At 33.5% G+C, this 21,189-nt stretch overlaps 1 protein-coding gene across 1 annotated transcript in view; it reads right to left on the minus strand.

The window, feature by feature from the left end:
• Positions 1-7,088, minus strand: part of LOC148957837 (uncharacterized) — a 126,701-nt gene extending 119,613 nt beyond the window's left edge. Inside the window, exons 1-2 of the mRNA XM_089114565.1 lie at positions 7,055-7,088; positions 5,693-5,741 (exon numbers count right to left, since the gene is read on the minus strand). The gene's annotated coding sequence lies outside the window, so the exon portion shown is untranslated. The remainder of the gene's footprint in view (positions 1-5,692; positions 5,742-7,054) is intronic.
• Positions 7,089-21,189: the final 14,101 nt, after the last annotated feature.

The following is a 21,189-nucleotide window of genomic DNA, read 5'->3' on the forward strand; positions in this document are numbered from 1 at the left end:
AAAGACGGTCTCGAGTTTTTTAAAGACACCAAAGAAACTCGTAAACTTCAATGAATGTTGAGAAAGGTTTTTTCTGGAATGGATAAAAAGATAAATCAGGGAAAAGGGCAAAGTGGAAGAACAACAAAAGACGGTCTCGAGTTTTTAAGAGACACCAAAGAAACTCGTAAACTTCAATGAATGTTGAGAAAGGTTTTTTCTGGAATGGATAAAAAGATAAATCAGGGAAAAGGGCAAAGTGGAAAAACAACAAAAGACGGTCTCAAGTTTTTAAGAGACACCAAAGAAACTCGCAAACTTCAATGAATGTTGAGAAAGGTTTTTGATGGAATGGATAAAAAGATAAATCAGGGAAAAGGGCAAAGTGGAAGAACAACAAAAGACGGTCTCGAGTTTTTAAGAGACACCAAAGAAACTCGTAAACTTCAATGAATGTTGAGAAAGGTTTTTTATGGAATGGATAAAAAGATAAATCAGGGAAAAGGGCAAAGTGGAAAAACAACAAAAGACGGTCTCGAGTTTTTAAGAGACACCAAAGAAACTCGTAAACTTCAATGAATGTTGAGAAAGGTTTTTTCTGGAATGGATAAAAAGATAAATCAGGGAAAAGGGCAAAGTGGAAAAACAACAAAAGACGGTCTCAAGTTTTTAAGAGACACCAAAGAAACTCGCTAACTTCAATGAATGTTGAGGAAGGTTTTTTATGGAAAGGATAAAAGGATAAATCAGGGAAAAGGGTTAAGTGGAAGAGCAACAAAAGACGGTCTCAAGTTTTTAAGAGACACCAAAAGAAACTCGCAAACTTCAATGAATGTTGAGAAAGGTTTTGTATGGAAAGGATAAAAAGATAAATCAGGGAAAAGGGCAAAGTGGAAAAACAAAAAGGGACGGTCTCAAGTTTCGAAAAGACACCAACGAAAATCAGAAGCTTCAATGAATGTTGAGAAATAATTTTTAGGGAATGAAAAAAACAAATGACGAAAAAGGGCAGAGAGGAAGGAAAACAAGGGACGATCTCAAGTTTTGAAGAGACACCAACGAAAATCAGAAGCTTCAATGAGTGTTGAGAAACACTTTTTAGAGAATAAATAAATAAAAGATCAGGGAAAAAGGCGGAGAGGCAGAACAACAAGGAAGGGACTCAAATGTCGAAGAGAAACCAACGATAATCAGAAGCTTCAATGAGTGTTGGGAAAAATTTTTAAGAAATGAAAAAAAGGGGAAAAGGGCAGAAAGGAAGGACAACATAGGACGGTCTCAAGTTTCTAAAAGATACCAATGAAAATCACAAGCTTCAAGGAATGTTGAGAAAGATTTTTTAGTGAATGAATTAAAAAATCAGCGAAAAGGGAAGAGAGGAAGAGCAAAAAGGGACGGTCTCAATTGTCGAAGAGACACCATCGAAAATCACAAGCTTCAATGAATGTTGGGAGAGATTTTTTAGAGAATGAATAAAAAAAATCAAAGAAAAGGTTTAGAGGAAGAACAACAAGGGGCGGTCTCAAGTGTCGGAAAGATACCAATGAAAATCACAAGCTTCAAGGAATGTTGAGAAAGAGTTTTTAGAGAATGAATAAGAAAAATCAGCTGAAAGGGCAGAGAGGAAGAACAACAAGAGACGGTTTTAAGTGTCGAAAAGATACCAACAAAATCACAAGCTTCAATGATTGTTAAAAAAGATTTTTTAAGAAATGAATAAAAATAATCAGCGAAAAGGGCAGAGAGGAAGAGCAACAAGAGACCGATTCAAGTGTTGAAGAGACACTAACAAAAATCACAAGCTTCAATGAATGTTGAGAAAGATTTTTTAAGGAATGATAAAAATAATCAGCGAAAAGGGCAGAGAGGAAGAACAACAAGAGACGGATTCAAGTGTTGAAGAGACACTAACAAAAATCACAAGCTTCAATGAATGTTTAGAAAGATTTTTTAAGGAATGAATAAAAATAATCAGCGAAAAGGGCAAAGAGGAAGAACAACAAAAGACGGTTTCAAGTGTCGAAGAGACACCAACAAACATCACAAGCTTCAATGAATGTTGAGAAAAATTTTTTAAGGAATGAATAAAAATAATCAGCGAAAAGGGCAAAGAGGAAGAACAACAAAAGACGGTTTCAAGTGTCGAAGAGACACCAACAAACATCACAAGCTTCAATGGATGTTGAGAAAGATTTTTTTCAGAATGAATAAAAATAATCAGCGAAAAGAGCAGAGAGGAAAAGCAACAAGAGACGGATTCAAGTGTTGAAGAGACACTAACAAAAATCACAAGCTTCAATGAATGTTGAGAAAGATTTTTTTCAAAATGAATAAAAAAAATCAGCGGAAAGGGCAGAGAGAAAGAACAACAAGAGACTGATTCAAGTGTTGAAGAGACACTAACAAAAATCAGAAGCTTCAATGAATGTTGAGAAAGATTTTTTAAGGAATAAATAAAAATAATCAGCGAAAAGAGCAGAGAGGAAGAACAACAAGAGACGGATTCAAGTGTTGAAGAGACACTAACAAAAATCACAAGCTTCAATGAATGTTGAGAAAGATTTTTAAAGAATAAATGGAAACAAAAATTCAGGGAAAAGGGCGGAGAGAAAGAACAATAAGGGACGGTTTCAAGTGTCGAAAAGACAGCCACGAAAATTACAAGTTTCAAGGAATTTTGAGAAAGATTTTTTAGAGAATGAATTAAAAAAGATCAGCGGAAAGAGCAAAGAGGAAGAACAACAAGAGACGGTTTCAAGTGTCGAAGAGACACCAACAAAAATCACAAGCTTCAAAGAATGTTGAGAGAGAATTTTTAAAGAATTAATAAAATAAAAATCAGCGGGAAGAGCAAAGAGGAAAAACAACAAGAGACGGATTCAAGTGTTGAAGAGACACTAACAAAAATCACAAGCTTCAATGAATGTTGAGAAAGATTTTTTAAGGAATGAATAAAAATAATCAGCGAAAAGGGCAGAGAGGAAGAACAACAAAAGACGGTTTCAAGTGTCGAAGAGACACTAACAAAAATCACAAGCTTCAATGAATGTTGAGAAAGATTTTTTAAGGAATGATAAAAATAATCAGCGAAAAGGGCAGAGAGGAAGAACAACAAGAGACGGATTCAAGTGTTGAAGAGACACTAACAAAAATCACAAGCTTCAATGAATGTTTAGAGAGATTTTTAAAGAATAAATAGAAACAAAAATTCAGGGAAAAGGGCAGAGAGAAAGAACAACAAGGGACGGTTTCCAGTGTCGAAAATATAGCAACGAAAATCACAAGTTTCAAGGAATGTTGAGAAAAATATTTTAGAGAATGAATTAAAAAAGATCAGAGGAAAGGGTAAAGAGGAAGAACAACAAAAGACGGTTTAAAGTGTTGAAGAGACACTAACAAAAATCACAAGCTTCAATGAATGTTGAGAAAGATTTTTTTCTTAATTAATAAAAAAAATCAGCGGAAAGGGCAGAGAGGAAGAACAACAAGAGACGGATTCAAGTGTTGAAGAGACACTAACAAAAATCACAAGCTTCAATGAATGTTGAGAAAAATTTTTTAAGGAATGAAAAAAATAATCAGCGAAAAGGGCAGAGAGGAAGAACAACAAGAGACGGCTTCAAGTGTTGAAGAGACACTAACAAAAATCACAAGCTTCAATGAATGTTTAGAGAGATTTTTAAAGAATAAATAGAAACAAAAATTCAGGGAAAAGGGCAGAGAGAAAGAACAACAAGGGACGGTTTCAAGTGTCGAAAAGATAGCAACGAAAATCACAAGTTTCAAGGAATGTTGAGAAAGATTTTTTAGAGACTGAATTAAAAAAGATCAGAGGAAAGGGCAAAGAGGAAGAACAACAAGAGACGGTTTCAAGTGTCGAAGAGACACCAACAAAAATCACTAGCTTCAAGGAATGTTGAGAAAGAATTTTTAAAGAATGAATAGAAAAAAAAATCAGGGAAAATGGCAGAGAGAAAGAACAACAAGGGACTGTTTCAAGTGTCGAAGAGACACCAACAAAAATCACAAGCTTCAATGAGTGTTAAGAAATGTTTTTTAAAGAATAAAGAGAAACAAAAATAAGAGAAAAGGGCAGAGAGAAAGAACAACAAGGGACGGTCTGAAGTGTCGAAAAGATACCAACGAAAATCACAGGCTTCAAGGAATGTTGAGAAAGATTTTTTAGTGAATGAATTAAAAAAATCAGCGTAAAGGGCTGAGAGGAAGAACAATAAGGGACGGTCTCAATTGTCGAAGAGACACCATCGAAAATCACAAACTTCAATGAGTGTTGAGAAAGATTTTTTTTAAAATGACTAAAAAAAATCAGCGGAAAGGGCAGAGAGGAAGAACAACAAGATACGGTTTCAAGTGTCGAAGAGACACCAACAAAAATCACAAGCTTCAATGAGTGTTAAGAAATATTTTTTAAAGAATAAAGAGAAACAAAAATAAGGGAAAAGGGCAGAGAGAAAGAACAACAAGGGACGGTCTGAAGTGTCGAAAAGATACCAACGAAAATCACAAGCTTCAAGGAATGTTGAGAAAGATTTTTTAGTGAATGAATAAAAAAAATCAGCGTAAAGGGCTGAGAGGAAGAACAATAAGGGACGGTCTCAATTGTCGAAGAGACACCATCGAAAATCACAAACTTCAATGAGTGTTGAGAAAGATTTTTTTTAAAATGACTTAAAAAAATCAGCGGAAAGGGCAGAGAGGAAGAACAACAAGAGACGGTTTCAAGTGTCGAAGAGTTACCAACAAAAATCACAAGCTTCAATGAGTGTTAAGAAATATTTTTCAAAGAATAAAGAGTAACAAAAATAAGGGAAAAGGGCAGAGAGAAAGAACAACAAGGGACGGTCTGAAGTAGCGAAAAGCTACCAACGAAAATCACAAGCTTCAAGGAATGTTGAGAAAGATTTTTTAGTGAATGAATTAAAAAATCAGCGTAAAGGGCAGAGAGGAAGAACAACAAGGGACGGTCTCAATTGTCGAAGAGACACCATCGAAAATCACAAACTTCAATGAGTGTTGAGAAAGATTTTTTTAAAAATGATCCAGTCAACGAAAATGCAGAGAGGCAGAACAACAAAGGATGGTCTGAAGTGTTGAAGAGATACTAGCAGATCTTACAAACTTTAATGAGTATGAGGAAGTGGTTTCTAGAGGATAAATCAAAGATTAATTCTGCAAAAAGGAAAAAGGGTCAGAGCAATAATAGATGGTCTAAAGTATCAAAGAGATACCAGCAGATCCCGAAAACCTGAATCAATTTGAAGAAGGGCTTTGTAAAGAATGAATCTAAGATCAAATCAGCGAATTGGGCAGAGGGTCAGATTAAATTAGCAAACCATTAAGTGGTAGAATTTTGCTCTTTAATTACGAATAGACAATTTGGAAAATCAGAAAGTTTGTTTGATCTTATGTGAAATTAATGATCATCATAATGAAGATCAACATCGCAACAAGCGAATAAATGAAAAATTAAATCAGCTAACGTAGAAAAGGGTCCTATAGAAGACACTCGTTTAACGTTAAAACGTTAGAAAGACACCACAGTTTGGAAGCCTAAAGCAAAGGTTGGTTCGCGATGCAAATAGCTTTCGGAAATGTAATCCTTAAAAGGTTTCTCAAATATTTAGATAAGAAAGACAAAGCAATACCAGTTTATTTTCTACCATTTTTCAAAAGGCATCCAAACAACACTCACCACGTCCCTCGTCATTCATACACAATCTTCCGTAGCCATGTGTTTTGATCTGCAACGGAATTCATTTTTTTAGAGTTTTATCAACAAAAAAAGGTTCTGATAATCACGGAAACCAAGAAAGCTAAAGCAAAAAATATTAAGGAATGTATTCCTGGTTATGTTTTTAAAAAACTAGGAACAAGACGGAGTTTCAGACAGTGTACTTGAGGGATTCTTTTTTCTTTTATGCCTAGTGCTTTCAATTTTCACAGCAGAATCGCATTGTCAATAGTTTTAAATGTTTTTCTATACTTAAGAAGATTATATATTGAAACCAATAACCAATAGTATTAATGAATTAATGTTAACCATTGTTTTGCCGAGATGATAGACAAATTAATCGTCAAAGACATTCATAATCATAATAATGCATGCAGATGAGAACATAGAATTCCATCATGTATTACATTTTCCATAGGTATTAATTTTGGGGGCTATCTGAAACCGAATTCTTAAGGACTACATAGCATGCTGAAAAACAAAGATTTTACAAAGATGATGGGATTACAGTCAAGTCAATACCACATATCAGGGTGGACATTATTCAAGGGCCAGGAGGAGAGACGCTAAAAGTTTAGCTCGCGAGTTAAATGTAAAGCTCATTCAACATAAATAGGTAGAAATAAAGAAAAAAGCGACTGGTTTTCGGAAGGTTCAATATGCCAACGCCTAGAACAAGCTAACTCATTGTTTGGTGCTGAATGCATTTTAGGAATTGTTAGGTGGCTACATTTTCACATTTTTGCCAGAGATTAAAAAATTACTTTTTAGAAATTTTTATTGAAAGAGCTACCAAGCAAGGAACTTTCGTTGGTGTCCAGCAAAAAGGTTTTCATTCTAAAAATTTTCTGGGCCTCTCTCACCAAAGGGGAAGGGGGGGGGGTAATCATTTATCTTTAGAATAGGGGTGCCTAGGTTACTTTTAAGCTCTAGAATTTGGACAAACTTTATTAAAGTTCTTCAATATAAAAAACCGTGATTCTATATTGGACAAATAATTTTTAGGAAAAAAAAATTTTCTTTAATTTCCGGTGAGCAGTGGTCTTAGAAATTTAAACGAAAAACAAATTCAATTGTAAAACCCCTTTCTTGGGACCAGGAAATTCTAAAGCAATTTCTTTGGTAAATCAAAATGAGAAAGGATTTGGAAAAAGTCGAGAAAAATCGCAAACTGCCGTCTAAAGAAAATTTTTTGGAAAGATTTCATGCTAGAGGGACGAAGTGTACACCACGTACACCACGTGCACAGAAGAAGAGAAGGCAAAAGAAATTTGGTTTATAAATAAACAAAGTAAAAAATTGCAGTAATTTGATACTTCTTACCTTCATGAAATTATTGGTTATCTTCAGTTGCCGCGAAGGTGATTGTGTAGAATATTTCCACTGGGATAAGTACACTGTTGTCGATAATAATTTTCTTGGAAGCCATGTTGTTTTCAAAGTGAAAAATTTTGTTGGCACATGCCTTGCTGGGCATGATGGGAAGGAAAGTCTCCTCCGTAGGAGAAAAATATGAATATTGAAACAAATCGAGTGGTTTGAGGGCAAGTGAAAATTAATCCCACCGAATTTTTTAAGCTGGAAATATTTCCTATCAAAATTTTCAAACGCTAGAAAAATCTCGTTTTTAATTTTAAACTATAATTAAACTATATTAATTTTTGCTAAAACTAGCGTTTGTAAACGAAAATCTCTTAGAATTCTTAACAAAATTCGGGAAAACTTCACATGATGTCACGAGACAATGTATCTCAGATGTTTTTTTGAGGTCTAGGGCAAAGTTTCAGTCTTGACCCCCATATTGAAGCTTTACAAACAGGTAAAAACATCCCTTTGTTCTTGAATAACCTTTGAAAGTGTGAAAACAAACTAGAACCTTTGAAATGTAAATTGACACCATTATTAACTTAATACCGGATGAAGACTATCTAAAAATTAACAAGACTATTTGTAACAAATCAGAACAGAATCCAATTGAAAACAATGTCTTCTATTAAATGCATAGTTTTTGAATTTTAATCACAATTTCTTTCTCTGACGTTATTTGCCTGATAATTTCCAAAGCTATTATTTGCATAAAACATGACGAGACATTCTTTAAGAATAAGAAAAAAATTCCAACCATCAAGATGATCAAAATGTTTTAAAGATAGCAGTGGTGGTGACACAGACTCGGATTCACAATTTATTCAGTCCTGCAAGATAAAAGGCTTTTTTGTCTTTTTTGTATAAGAGAGTGTATCATATGCTGGCTTATGGTGAATTTGTACGTAAATTGCGCAAAACATATAAACAATATGGAAAAAGGTTAAAGAAATTATAGTCAAAAGGAAAGAAGTAACAAACCGAATGAAAACTTTAAGAGAAAACTGAATGGGTTTTAATAAATTTTATTGAGTTTTAATAATTTTGGTCACAAAAGAAAATGGGGTCCATCCACCATGATGTACCGAGGCAATTCTAGCGTGCAATTCATTACCTCAAACGGTCTTTTGACGCTATTTGAAAAACACTTTAAATTTATTGCATAAAATTGGTAGCAAAGGGTCTTATTTTAAGACCCAAAGATACCAAAATCAAGAACACCCTTAAACGTCTCCGAATTTTAAAATGACCTATCAAGGCAATTCTAGCGTGCAAATCATTACCTCAAACGGTCTTTTGACGCTATTTGAAAAACACTTTAAATTTATTGCATAAAATTGGTAGCAAAGGGTCTTATTTTAAGACCCAAAGGTACCAAAATCAAGAACACCCTTGAACGTCTCCGAAAGTTAAAATGACGTACAGAGGCAATTCTAGCGTGCAATTCATTACTTAAAACGGTCTTTTGATGCTATTTGAAAAAGACTTTAAATTTATTGCATAAAATTGGTAGCAAATGGTTTTATTTTAAGACCCAAAGGTACCAAAATCAAGAACACCCTCAAACGTCTCCGATAGTTAAAATAACGTACAGAGGCAATTCTAGCGTGCAATTCATTACTTAAAACGGTCTTTTGATGCTATTTGAAAAAGACTTTAAATTTATTGCATAAAATTGGTAGCAAATGGTCTTATTTTAAGACCCAAAGGTACCAAAATCAAGAACACCCTCAAACGTCTCCGATAGTTAAAATGATGTACCGAGGCAATTCTAGCGTGCCATTCATTACTTAAAACGGTCATTTGACGCTATTTGAAAAAGACTTTAAATTTATTGCATAAAATTGGTAGCAAAGGGTCTTATTTTAAGACCCAAAGGTACCAAAATCTAGAACACCCTCAAACGTCTCCGATAGTTAAAATGACGTACCGAGGCAATTCTAGCGAGCAATTCATTACTTAAAACGGTCATTTGACGCTATTTGAAAAAGACTTTAAATTTATTGCATAAAATTGGTAGCAAAGGGTCTTATTTTAAGACCCAAAGGTACCAAAATCAAGAACACCCTTAAACGTTTCCGAATATTAAAATGACGTACCGAGGCAATTCTAGCGTGCAATTCATTACTTAAAACGGTCATTTGACGCTTTTTGAAAAAGACTTTAAACTTATTGCACAAAATTGGTAGCAAAGGGTCTTATTTTAAGACCCAAAAGTACCAAAATCAAGAACACCCTTAAACGTCTCCGAATGTTAAAATGACCTATCAAGGCAATTCTAGCGTGCAATTCATAACCTAAAATGGTTATTTGACGCTATTTGAAAAAGACTTTAAATTTATTGCATAAAATTGGTAGCAAAGGGTCTTATTTTAAGACCCAAAGATACCAAAATCAAGAACACCCTTAAACGTCTCCGAATGTTAAAATGACCTATCAAGGCAATTCAAGCGTGCAATTCATTACTTATAACGGTTTTTTGATGCTATTTGAAAAAGACTTTAAATTTATTGCATAAAATTGGTAGCAAAGGGTCTTATTTTAAGACCCAAAGGTACCAAAATCAAGAACACCCTTAAACGTTTCCGAATATTAAAATGACGTACCGAGGCAATTCTAGCGTGCAATTCATTACTTAAAACGGTCATTTGACGCTTTTTGAAAAAGACTTTAAACTTATTGCACAAAATTGGTAGCAAAGGGTCTTATTTTAAGACCCAAAAGTACCAAAATCAAGAACACCCTTAAACGTCTCCGAATGTTAAAATGACCTATCAAGGCAATTCTAGCGTGCAATTCATAACCTAAAATGGTTATTTGACGCTATTTGAAAAAGACTTTAAATTTATTGCATAAAATTGGTAGCAAAGGGTCTTATTTTAAGACCCAAAGATACCAAAATCAAGAACACCCTTAAACGTCTCCGAATGTTAAAATGACCTATCAAGGCAATTCAAGCGTGCAATTCATTACTTATAACGGTTTTTTGATGCTATTTGAAAAAGACTTTAAATTTATTGCATAAAATTGGTAGCAAAGGGTCTTATTTTAAGACCCAAAGGTACCAAAATCAAGAACACCCTTAAACGTTTCCGAATGTTAAAATGACGTACCGAGGCAATTCTAGCGTGCAATTCATTACTTAAAACGGTCATTTGACGCTATTTGAGAAAGACTTTAAACTTATTGCACAAAATTGGTAGCAAAGGGTCTTATTTTAAGACCCAAAAGTACCAAAATCAAGAACACCCTTAAACGTCTCCGAATGTTAAAATGACCTATCAAGGCAATTCTAGCGTGCAATTCATAACCTAAAATGGTTATTTGACGCTATTTGAAAAAGACTTTAAATTTATTGCATAAAATTGGTAGCAAAGGGTCTTATTTTTAGAACCAAAGATACCAAAATCAAGAACACCCTTAAACGTCTCCGAATGTTAAAATGACCTATCAAGGCAATTCAAGCGTGCAATTCATTACTTATAACGGTTTTTTGATGCTATTTGAAAAAAACTTTAAATTTATTGCATAAAATTGGTAGCAAAGGGTCTTATTTTAAGACCCAAAGGTACCAAAATCAAGAACACCCTCAAACGTCTCCGATAGTTAAAATGACGTACCGAGGCAATTCTAGCGAGCAATTCATTACTTAAAACGGTCATTTGACGCTATTTGAAAAAGACTTTAAATTTATTGCATAAAATTGGTAGCAAAGGGTCTTATTTTAAGACCCAAAGGTACCAAAATCAAGAACACCTTTAAACGTTTCCGAATGTTAAAATGACGTACCGAGGCAATTCTAGCGTGCAATTCATTACTTAAAACGGTCATTTGACGCTATTTGAAAAAGACTTTAAACTTATTGAACAAAATTGGTAGCAAAGGGTCTTATTTTAAGACCCAAAAGTACCAAAATCAAGAACACCCTTAAACGTCTCCGAATGTTAAAATGACCTATCAAGGCAATTCTAGCGTGCAATTCATTACTTAAAACGGTCATTTGACGCTATTTGAAAAAGACTTTAAATTTATTGCATAAAATTGGTAGCAAAGGGTCTTATTTTAAGACCCAAAGGTACCAAAATCAAGAACACCCTCAAACGTCTCCGATAGTTAAAATGACGTACCGAGGCAATTCTAGCGAGCAATTCATTACTTAAAACGGTCATTTGACGCTATTTGAAAAAGACTTTAAATTTATTGCATAAAATTGGTAGCAAAGGGTCTTATTTTAAGACCCAAAGGTACCAAAATCAAGAACACCTTTAAACGTTTCCGAATGTTAAAATGACGTACCGAGGCAATTCTAGCGTGCAATTCATTACTTAAAACGGTCATTTGACGCTATTTGAAAAAGACTTTAAACTTATTGCACAAAATTGGTAGCAAAGGGTCTTATTTTAAGACCCAAAAGTACCAAAATCAAGAACACCCTTAAACGTCTCCGAATGTTAAAATGACCTATCAAGGCAATTCTAGCGTGCAATTCATTACTTAAAACGGTCATTTGACGCTATTTGAAAAAGACTTTAAATTTATTGCATAAAATTGGTAGCAAAGGGTCTTATTTTAAGACCCAAAGATACCAAAATAAAGAACACCCTTAAACGTCTCCGAATGTTAAAATGACCTATCAAGGCAATTCTAGCGTGCAATTCATTACTTATAACGGTTTTTTGATGCTATTTGAAAAAGACTTTAAATTTATTGCATAAAATTGGTAGCAAAGGGTCTTATTTTAAGACCTAAAGATACCAAAATCAAGAACACCCTTAAACGTCTCCGAATGTTAAAATGACCTATCAAGGCAATTCTAGCGTGCAATTCATTACTTATAACGGTTTTTTGATGCTATTTGAAAAAGACTTTAAATTTATTGCATAAAATTGGTAGCAAAGGGTCTTATTTTAAGACCCAAAGATACCAAAATCAAGAACACCCTTAAACGTCTCCGAATGTTAAAATGACCTATCAAGGCAATTCTAGCGTGCAATTCATTACTTAAAACGGTCATTTGACGCTATTTGAAAAAGACTTTAAATTTATTGCATAAAATTGGTAGCAAAGGGTCTTATTTTAAGACCCAAAGATACCAAAATCAAGAACACCCTTAAACGTCTCCGAATGTTAAAATGAACTATCAAGGCAATTCTAGCGTGCAATTCATTACTTATAACGGTTTTTTGATGCTATTTAAAAAAGACTTTTAATTTATTGCATAATATTGGTAGCAAAGGGTCTTATTTTAAGACCCAAAGGTACCAAAATCAAGAACACCCTTAAACGTCTCCGAATGTTAAAATGACCTATCAAGGCAATTCTAGCGTAAAATTCATAACCTAAAATGGTCTTTTGACGCTATTTAAAAAAGTCTTTTAATTTATTGCATAATATTGGTAGCAAAGGGTCTTATTTTAAGACCCAGAGGTACCAAAATCAAGAACACCTTTAAACGTTTCCGAATGTTAAAATGACGTACCGAGGCAATTCTAGCGAGCAATTCATTACTTAAAACGGTCATTTGACGCTATTTGAAAAAGACTTTAAATTTATTGCATAAAATTGGTAGCAAAGGGTCTTATTTTAAGACCCAAAGGTACCAAAATCAAGAACACCTTTAAACGTTTCCGAATGTTAAAATGACGTACCGAGGCAATTCTAGCGTGCAACTCATTACTTAAAACGGTCATTTGACGCTATTTGAAAAAGACTTTAAACTTATTGCACAAAATTGGTAGCAAAGGGTCTTATTTTAAGACCCAAAAGTACCAAAATCAAGAACAACCTTAAACGTCTCCGAATGTTAAAATGACGTACCGAGGCAATTCTAGCGTGCAATTCATTACTTAAAACGGTCATTTGACGCTATTTGAAAAAGACTTTAAACTTATTGAACAAAATTGGTAGCAAAGGGTCTTATTTTAAGACCCAAAAGTACCAAAATCAAGAACACCCTTAAACGTCTCCGAATGTTAAAATGACCTATCAAGGCAATTCTAGCGTGCAATTCATTACTTAAAACGGTCATTTGACGCTATTTGAAAAAGACTTTAAATTTATTGCATAAAATTGGTAGCAAAGGGTCTTATTTTAAGACCCAAAGGTACCAAAATCAAGAACACCCTCAAACGTCTCCGATAGTTAAAATGACGTACCGAGGCAATTCTAGCGAGCAATTCATTACTTAAAACGGTCATTTGACGCTATTTGAAAAAGACTTTAAATTTATTGCATAAAATTGGTAGCAAAGGGTCTTATTTTAAGACCCAAAGGTACCAAAATCAAGAACACCTTTAAACGTTTCCGAATGTTAAAATGACGTACCGAGGCAATTCTAGCGTGCAATTCATTACTTAAAACGGTCATTTGACGCTATTTGAAAAAGACTTTAAACTTATTGCACAAAATTGGTAGCAAAGGGTCTTATTTTAAGACCCAAAAGTACCAAAATCAAGAACACCCTTAAACGTCTCCGAATGTTAAAATGACCTATCAAGGCAATTCTAGCGTGCAATTCATTACTTAAAACGGTCATTTGACGCTATTTGAAAAAGACTTTAAATTTATTGCATAAAATTGGTAGCAAAGGGTCTTATTTTAAGACCCAAAGATACCAAAATAAAGAACACCCTTAAACGTCTCCGAATGTTAAAATGACCTATCAAGGCAATTCTAGCGTGCAATTCATTACTTATAACGGTTTTTTGATGCTATTTGAAAAAGACTTTAAATTTATTGCATAAAATTGGTAGCAAAGGGTCTTATTTTAAGACCTAAAGATACCAAAATCAAGAACACCCTTAAACGTCTCCGAATGTTAAAATGACCTATCAAGGCAATTCTAGCGTGCAATTCATTACTTATAACGGTTTTTTGATGCTATTTGAAAAAGACTTTAAATTTATTGCATAAAATTGGTAGCAAAGGGTCTTATTTTAAGACCCAAAGATACCAAAATCAAGAACACCCTTAAACGTCTCCGAATGTTAAAATGACCTATCAAGGCAATTCTAGCGTGCAATTCATTACTTAAAACGGTCATTTGACGCTATTTGAAAAAGACTTTAAATTTATTGCATAAAATTGGTAGCAAAGGGTCTTATTTTAAGACCCAAAGATACCAAAATCAAGAACACCCTTAAACGTCTCCGAATGTTAAAATGAACTATCAAGGCAATTCTAGCGTGCAATTCATTACTTATAACGGTTTTTTGATGCTATTTAAAAAAGACTTTTAATTTATTGCATAATATTGGTAGCAAAGGGTCTTATTTTAAGACCCAAAGGTACCAAAATCAAGAACACCCTTAAACGTCTCCGAATGTTAAAATGACCTATCAAGGCAATTCTAGCGTAAAATTCATAACCTAAAATGGTCTTTTGACGCTATTTAAAAAAGTCTTTTAATTTATTGCATAATATTGGTAGCAAAGGGTCTTATTTTAAGACCCAGAGGTACCAAAATCAAGAACACCTTTAAACGTTTCCGAATGTTAAAATGACGTACCGAGGCAATTCTAGCGAGCAATTCATTACTTAAAACGGTCATTTGACGCTATTTGAAAAAGACTTTAAATTTATTGCATAAAATTGGTAGCAAAGGGTCTTATTTTAAGACCCAAAGGTACCAAAATCAAGAACACCTTTAAACGTTTCCGAATGTTAAAATGACGTACCGAGGCAATTCTAGCGTGCAACTCATTACTTAAAACGGTCATTTGACGCTATTTGAAAAAGACTTTAAACTTATTGCACAAAATTGGTAGCAAAGGGTCTTATTTTAAGACCCAAAAGTACCAAAATCAAGAACAACCTTAAACGTCTCCGAATGTTAAAATGACCTATCAAGGCAATTCTAGCGTGCAATTCATTACTTATAACGGTTTTTTTGATGCTATTTGAAAAAGACTTTAAATTTATTGCATAAAATTGGTAGCAAAGGGTCTTATTTTAAGACCCAAAGATACCAAAATCAAGAACACCCTTAAACGTCTCCGAATGTTAAAATGACCTATCAAAGCAATTCTAACGTGCAATTCATAACCTAAAATGGTTATTTGACGCTATTTAAAAAGACTTTAAATTTATTGCATAAAATTGGTAGCAAAGGGTCTTATTTTAAGACCCAAAGATACCAAAATCAAGAACACCCTTAAACGTCTCCGAATGTTAAAATGACGTACCGAGGCAATTCTAGCGTTCAATTCATTACTTATAACGGTCATTTGACGCTATTTGAAAAAGACTTTAAATTTATTGCATAAAATTGGTAGCAAAGGGTCTTATTTTAAGACCCAAAGATACCAAAATCAAGAACACCCTTAAACGTCTCCGAATGTTAAAATGACCTATCAAAGCAATTCTAACGTGCAATTCATAACCTAAAATGGTTATTTGACTCTATTTAAAAAGACTTTAAATTTATTGCATAAAATTGGTAGCAAAGGGTCTTATTTTAAGACCCAAAGATACCAAAATCAAGAACACCCTTAAACGTCTCCGAATGTTAAAATGACGTACCGAGGCAATTCTAGCGTGCAATTCATTACTTATAACGGTCATTTGACGCTATTTGAAAAAGACTTTAAATTTATTGCATAAAATTGGTAGCAAAGGGTCTTATTTTAAGACCCAAAGATACCAAAATCAAGAACACCCTTAAACGTCTCCGAATGTTAAAATGACCTATCAAGGCAATTCTAGCGTGCAATTCATTACTTAAAACGGTCATTTGACGCTATTTGAAAAAGACTTCAAATTTATTGCATAAAATTGGTAGCAAAGGGTCTTATTTTAAGACCCAAAGATACCAAAATCAAGAACACCCTTAAACGTCTCCGAATGTTAAAATGACCTATCAAGGCAATTCTAGCGTGCAATTCATTACTTATAACGGTTTTTTGATGCTATTTGAAAAAGACTTTAAATTTATTGCATAAAATTGGTAGCAAAGGGTCTTATTTTAAGACCTAAAGATACCAAAATCAAGAACACCCTTAAACGTCTCCGAATGTTAAAATGACCTATAAAGGCAATTCTAGCGTGCAATTCATTACTTATAACGGTTTTTTGATGCTATTTGAAAAAGACTTTAAATTTATTGCATAAAATTGGTAGCAAAGGGTCTTATTTTAAGACCCAAAGATACCAAAATCAAGAACACCCTTAAACGTCTCCGAATGTTAAAATGACCTATCAAGGCAATTCTAGCGTGCAATTCATTACTTATAACGGTTTTTTGATGCTATTTGAAAAAGACTTTAAATTTATTGCATAAAATTGGTAGCAAAGGGTCTTATTTTAAGACCCAAAGATACCAAAATCAAGAACAACCTTAAACGTCTCCGAATGTTAAAATGACCTATCAAGGCAATTCTAGCGTGCAATTCATTACTTATAACGGTTCTTTGATGCTATTTGAAAAAGACTTTAAATTTATTGCATAAAATTGGTAGCAAAGGGTCTTATTTTAAGACCCAAAGGTACCAAAATCAAGAACACCCTTAAACGTTTCCGAATGTTAAAATGACGTACCGAGGCAATTCTAGCGTGCAACTCATTACTTAAAACGGTCATTTGACGCTATTTGAAAAAGACTTTAAATTTATTGCACAAAATTGGTAGCAAAGGGTCTTATTTTAAGACCCAAAGATACCAAAATCAAGAACACCCTTAAACGTCTCCGAATGTTAAAATGACCTATCAAGGCAATTCTAGCGTGCAATTCATAACCTAAAATGGTCTTTTGACGCTATTTAAAAAAGACTTTTAATTTATTGCATTATATTGATAGCAAAGGGTATTATTTTAAGACCCAAAGGTACCAAAATGAAGAACACCCTTAAACGTCTCCGAATGTTAAAATGACCTATCAAGGCAATTCTAGCGTAAAATTCATAACCTAAAATGGTCTTTTGACGCTATTTGAAAAAGACTTTAAATTTATTGCATAAAATTGGTAGCAAAGGGTCTTACTTTAGGATCCAAAGGTACCAAAATCAAGAACACCCTTAAACGTCTCCGAATGTTAAAATGACCTATCAAGGCAATTCTAACGTGCAATTCATAACCTAAAATGGTTATTTGACGCTATTTAAAAAGACTTTAAATTTATTGCATAAAATTGGTAGCAAAGGGTCTTATTTTAAGACCCAAAGATACCAAAATCAAGAACACCCTTAAACGTCTCCCAATGCTAAAATGACCTATCAAGGCAATTCTAGCGTGCAATTCGTTACTTAAAATGGTTTTTTGATGCTATCTGAAAAAGACTTTAAATTTATTGCATAAAATTGGTAGCAAAGGGTCTTATTTTAAGACCCAAAGATACCAAAATCAAGAACACCCTTAAACGTCTCCGAATGTTAAAATGACCTATCAAGGCAATTCTAGCGTGCAATTGATTACTCATAACGGTTTTTTGATGCTATTTGAAAAAGACCTTAAATTTATTGCATGAAATTGGTAGCAAAGGGTCTTATTTTAAGACCCAAAGATACCAAAATCAAGAACACCCTTAAACGTCTCCGAATGTTAAAATGACATATCAAGGCAATTCTAGCGTGCAATTGATTACTTAAAACGGTTTTTTGATGCTATTTGAAAAAGACTTTAAATTTATTGCATAAATTTGGTAGCAAAGGGTGTTATATTTTAAGACCTAAAGGTACCAAAATCAAGAACAACCTTAAACGTCTCCCATAGTTAAAATGACGTACCGAGGCAATTCTAGGGTGCAATTCATTACTTAAAACGGTCATTTGACGCTATTTGAAAAAGACTTTAAACTTATTGCACAAAATTGGTAGCAAAGGGTCTTATTTTAAGACCCAAAAGTACCAAAATCAAGAACACCCTTAAACGTCTCCGAATGTTAAAATGACCTATCAAGGCAATTCTAGCGTGCAATTCATTACTTAAAACGGTCATTTGACGCTATTTGAAAAAGACTTTAAATTTATTGCATAAAATTGGTAGCAAAGGGTCTTATTTTAAGACCCAAAGGTACCAAAATCAAGAACACACTTAAACGTCTCCAATAGTTAAAATGACGTACCGAGGCAATTCTAGCGTGCATTTCATAACCTAAAATGGTTTTTTGATGCTATTTGAAAAAGATTTTTAAATTTATTCCATAAAATTGGTAGCAAATGGTCTTATTTTAAGACCCAAAGGTACCAAAATGAAGAACACCCTTAAACGTCTCCGAATGTTAAAATGACCTATCAAGGCAATTCTAGCGTAAAATTCATAACCTAAAATGGTCTTTTGACGCTATTTGAAAAAGACTTTAAATTTATTGCATAAAATTGGTAGCAAAGGGTCTTACTTTAGGATCCAAAGGTACCAAAATCAAGAACACCCTTAAACGTCTCCGAATGTTAAAATGACCTATCAAGGCAATTCTAACGTGCAATTCATAACCTAAAATGGTTATTTGACGCTATTTAAAAAGACTTTAAATTTATTGCATAAAATTGGTAGCAAAGGGTCTTATTTTAAGACCCAAAGATACCAAAATCAAGAACACCCTTAAACGTCTCCCAATGCTAAAATGACCTATCAAGGCAATTCTAGCGTGCAATTCGTTACTTAAAATGGTTTTTTGATGCTATCTGAAAAAGACTTTAAATTTATTGCATAAAATTGGTAGCAAAGGGTCTTATTTTAAGACCCAAAGATACCAAAATCAAGAACACCCTTAAACGTCTCTGAATGTTAAAATGACCTATCAAGGCAATTCTAGCGTGCAATTGATTACTCATAACGGTTTTTTGATGCTATTTGAAAAAGACCTTAAATTTATTGCATGAAATTGGTAGCAAAGGGTCTTATTTTAAGACCCAAAGATACCAAAATCAAGAACACCCTTAAACGTCTCCGAATGTTAAAATGACATATCAAGGCAATTCTAGCGTGCAATTGATTACTTAAAACGGTTTTTTGATGCTATTTGAAAAAGACTTTAAATTTATTGCATAAATTTGGTAGCAAAGGGTGTTATATTTTAAGACCCAAAAGTACCAAAATCAAGAACACCCTTAAACGTCTCCGAATGTTAAAATGACCTATCAAGGCAATTCTAGCGTGCAATTCATTACTTAAAACGGTCATTTGACGCTATTTGAAAAAGACTTTAAATTTATTGCATAAAATTGGTAGCAAAGGGTCTTATTTTAAGACCCAAAGATACCAAAATCAAGAACACCCTTAAACGTCTCCGAATGTTAAAATGACCTATCAAGGCAATTCTAGCCTGCAATTCATTACCTGAAATGGTCTTTTGACGCTATTTGAAAAAGACTTTAAATTTATTGCATAAAATTGGTAGCAAAGGGTCTTATTTTAAGACCCAAAGTTACCAAAATCAAGAACACCCTTAAACGTCTCAGAATATTTAAATGACGTACCAAGGCAATTCTAGTGTGCAATTCATAACCTAAAATGGTCTTATGACGCTTTTTGAAAAATACTTTAAATTTATTGCATAAAATTGGTAGCAAAGGGTCTTATTTCAAGACCCAATGTTAACAAAATCAAGAACACCCTTAAACGTCTCAGAATGTTTAAATGACCTATCAAGGCAATTCTAGCGTGCAATTGATTACTCATAACGGTTTTTTGATGCTATTTGAAAAAGACCTTAAATTTATTGCATGAAATTGGTAGCAAAGGGTCTTATTTTAAGACCCAAAGATACCAAAATCAAGAACACCCTTAAACGTCTCCGAATGTTAAAATGACATATCAAGGCAATTCTAGCGTGCAATTGATTACTTAAAACGGTTTTTTGATGCTATTTGAAAAAGACTTTAAATTTATTGCATAAATTTGGTAGCAAAGGGTGTTATATTTTAAGACCTAAAGGTACCAAAATCAAGAACAACCTTAAACGTCTCCCATAGTTAAAATGACGTACCGAGGCAATTCTAGGGTGCAATTCATTACTTAAAACGGTCATTTGACGCTATTTGAAAAAGACTTTAAACTTATTGCACAAAATTGGTAGCAAAGGGTCTTATTTTAAGACCCAAAAGTACCAAAATCAAGAACACCCTTAAACGTCTCCGAATGTTAAAATGACCTATCAAGGCAATTCTAGCGTGCAATTCATTACTTAAAACGGTCATTTGACGCTATTTGAAAAAGACTTTAAATTTATTGCATAAAATTGGTAGCAAAGGGTCTTATTTTAAGACCCAAAGGTACCAAAATCAAGAACACACTTAAACGTCTCCAATAGTTAAAATGACGTACCGAGGCAATTCTAGCGTGCATTTCATAACCTAAAATGGTTTTTTGATGCTATTTGAAAAAGATTTTTAAATTTATTCCATAAAATTGGTAGCAAATGGTCTTATTTTAAGACCCAAAGGTACCAAAATGAAGAACACCCTTAAACGTCTCCGAATGTTAAAATGACCTATCAAGGCAATTCTAGCGTAAAATTCATAACCTAAAATGGTCTTTTGACGCTATTTGAAAAAGACTTTAAATTTATTGCATAAAATTGGTAGCAAAGGGTCTTACTTTAGGATCCAAAGGTACCAAAATCAAGAACACCCTTAAACGTCTCCGAATGTTAAAATGACCTATCAAGGCAATTCTAACGTGCAATTCATAACCTAAAATGGTTATTTGACGCTATTTAAAAAGACTTTAAATTTATTGCATAAAATTGGTAGCAAAGGGTCTTATTTTAAGACCCAAAGATACCAAAATCAAGAACACCCTTAAACGTCTCCCAATGCTAAAATGACCTATCAAGGCAATTCTAGCGTGCAATTCGTTACTTAAAATGGTTTTTTGATGCTATCTGAAAAAGACTTTAAATTTATTGCATAAAATTGGTAGCAAAGGGTCTTATTTTAAGACCCAAAGATACCAAAATCAAGAACACCCTTAAACGTCTCTGAATGTTAAAATGACCTATCAAGGCAATTCTAGCGTGCAATTGATTACTCATAACGGTTTTTTGATGCTATTTGAAAAAGACCTTAAATTTATTGCATGAAATTGGTAGCAAAGGGTCTTATTTTAAGACCCAAAGATACCAAAATCAAGAACACCCTTAAACGTCTCCGAATGTTAAA

Source organism: Rhopilema esculentum, chromosome 20 (assembly GCF_057945365.1).
Source record: "Rhopilema esculentum isolate cy_ngs chromosome 20, ASM5794536v1, whole genome shotgun sequence".
In the NCBI taxonomy this organism is placed as follows: domain Eukaryota; kingdom Metazoa; phylum Cnidaria; class Scyphozoa; order Rhizostomeae; family Rhizostomatidae; genus Rhopilema; species Rhopilema esculentum.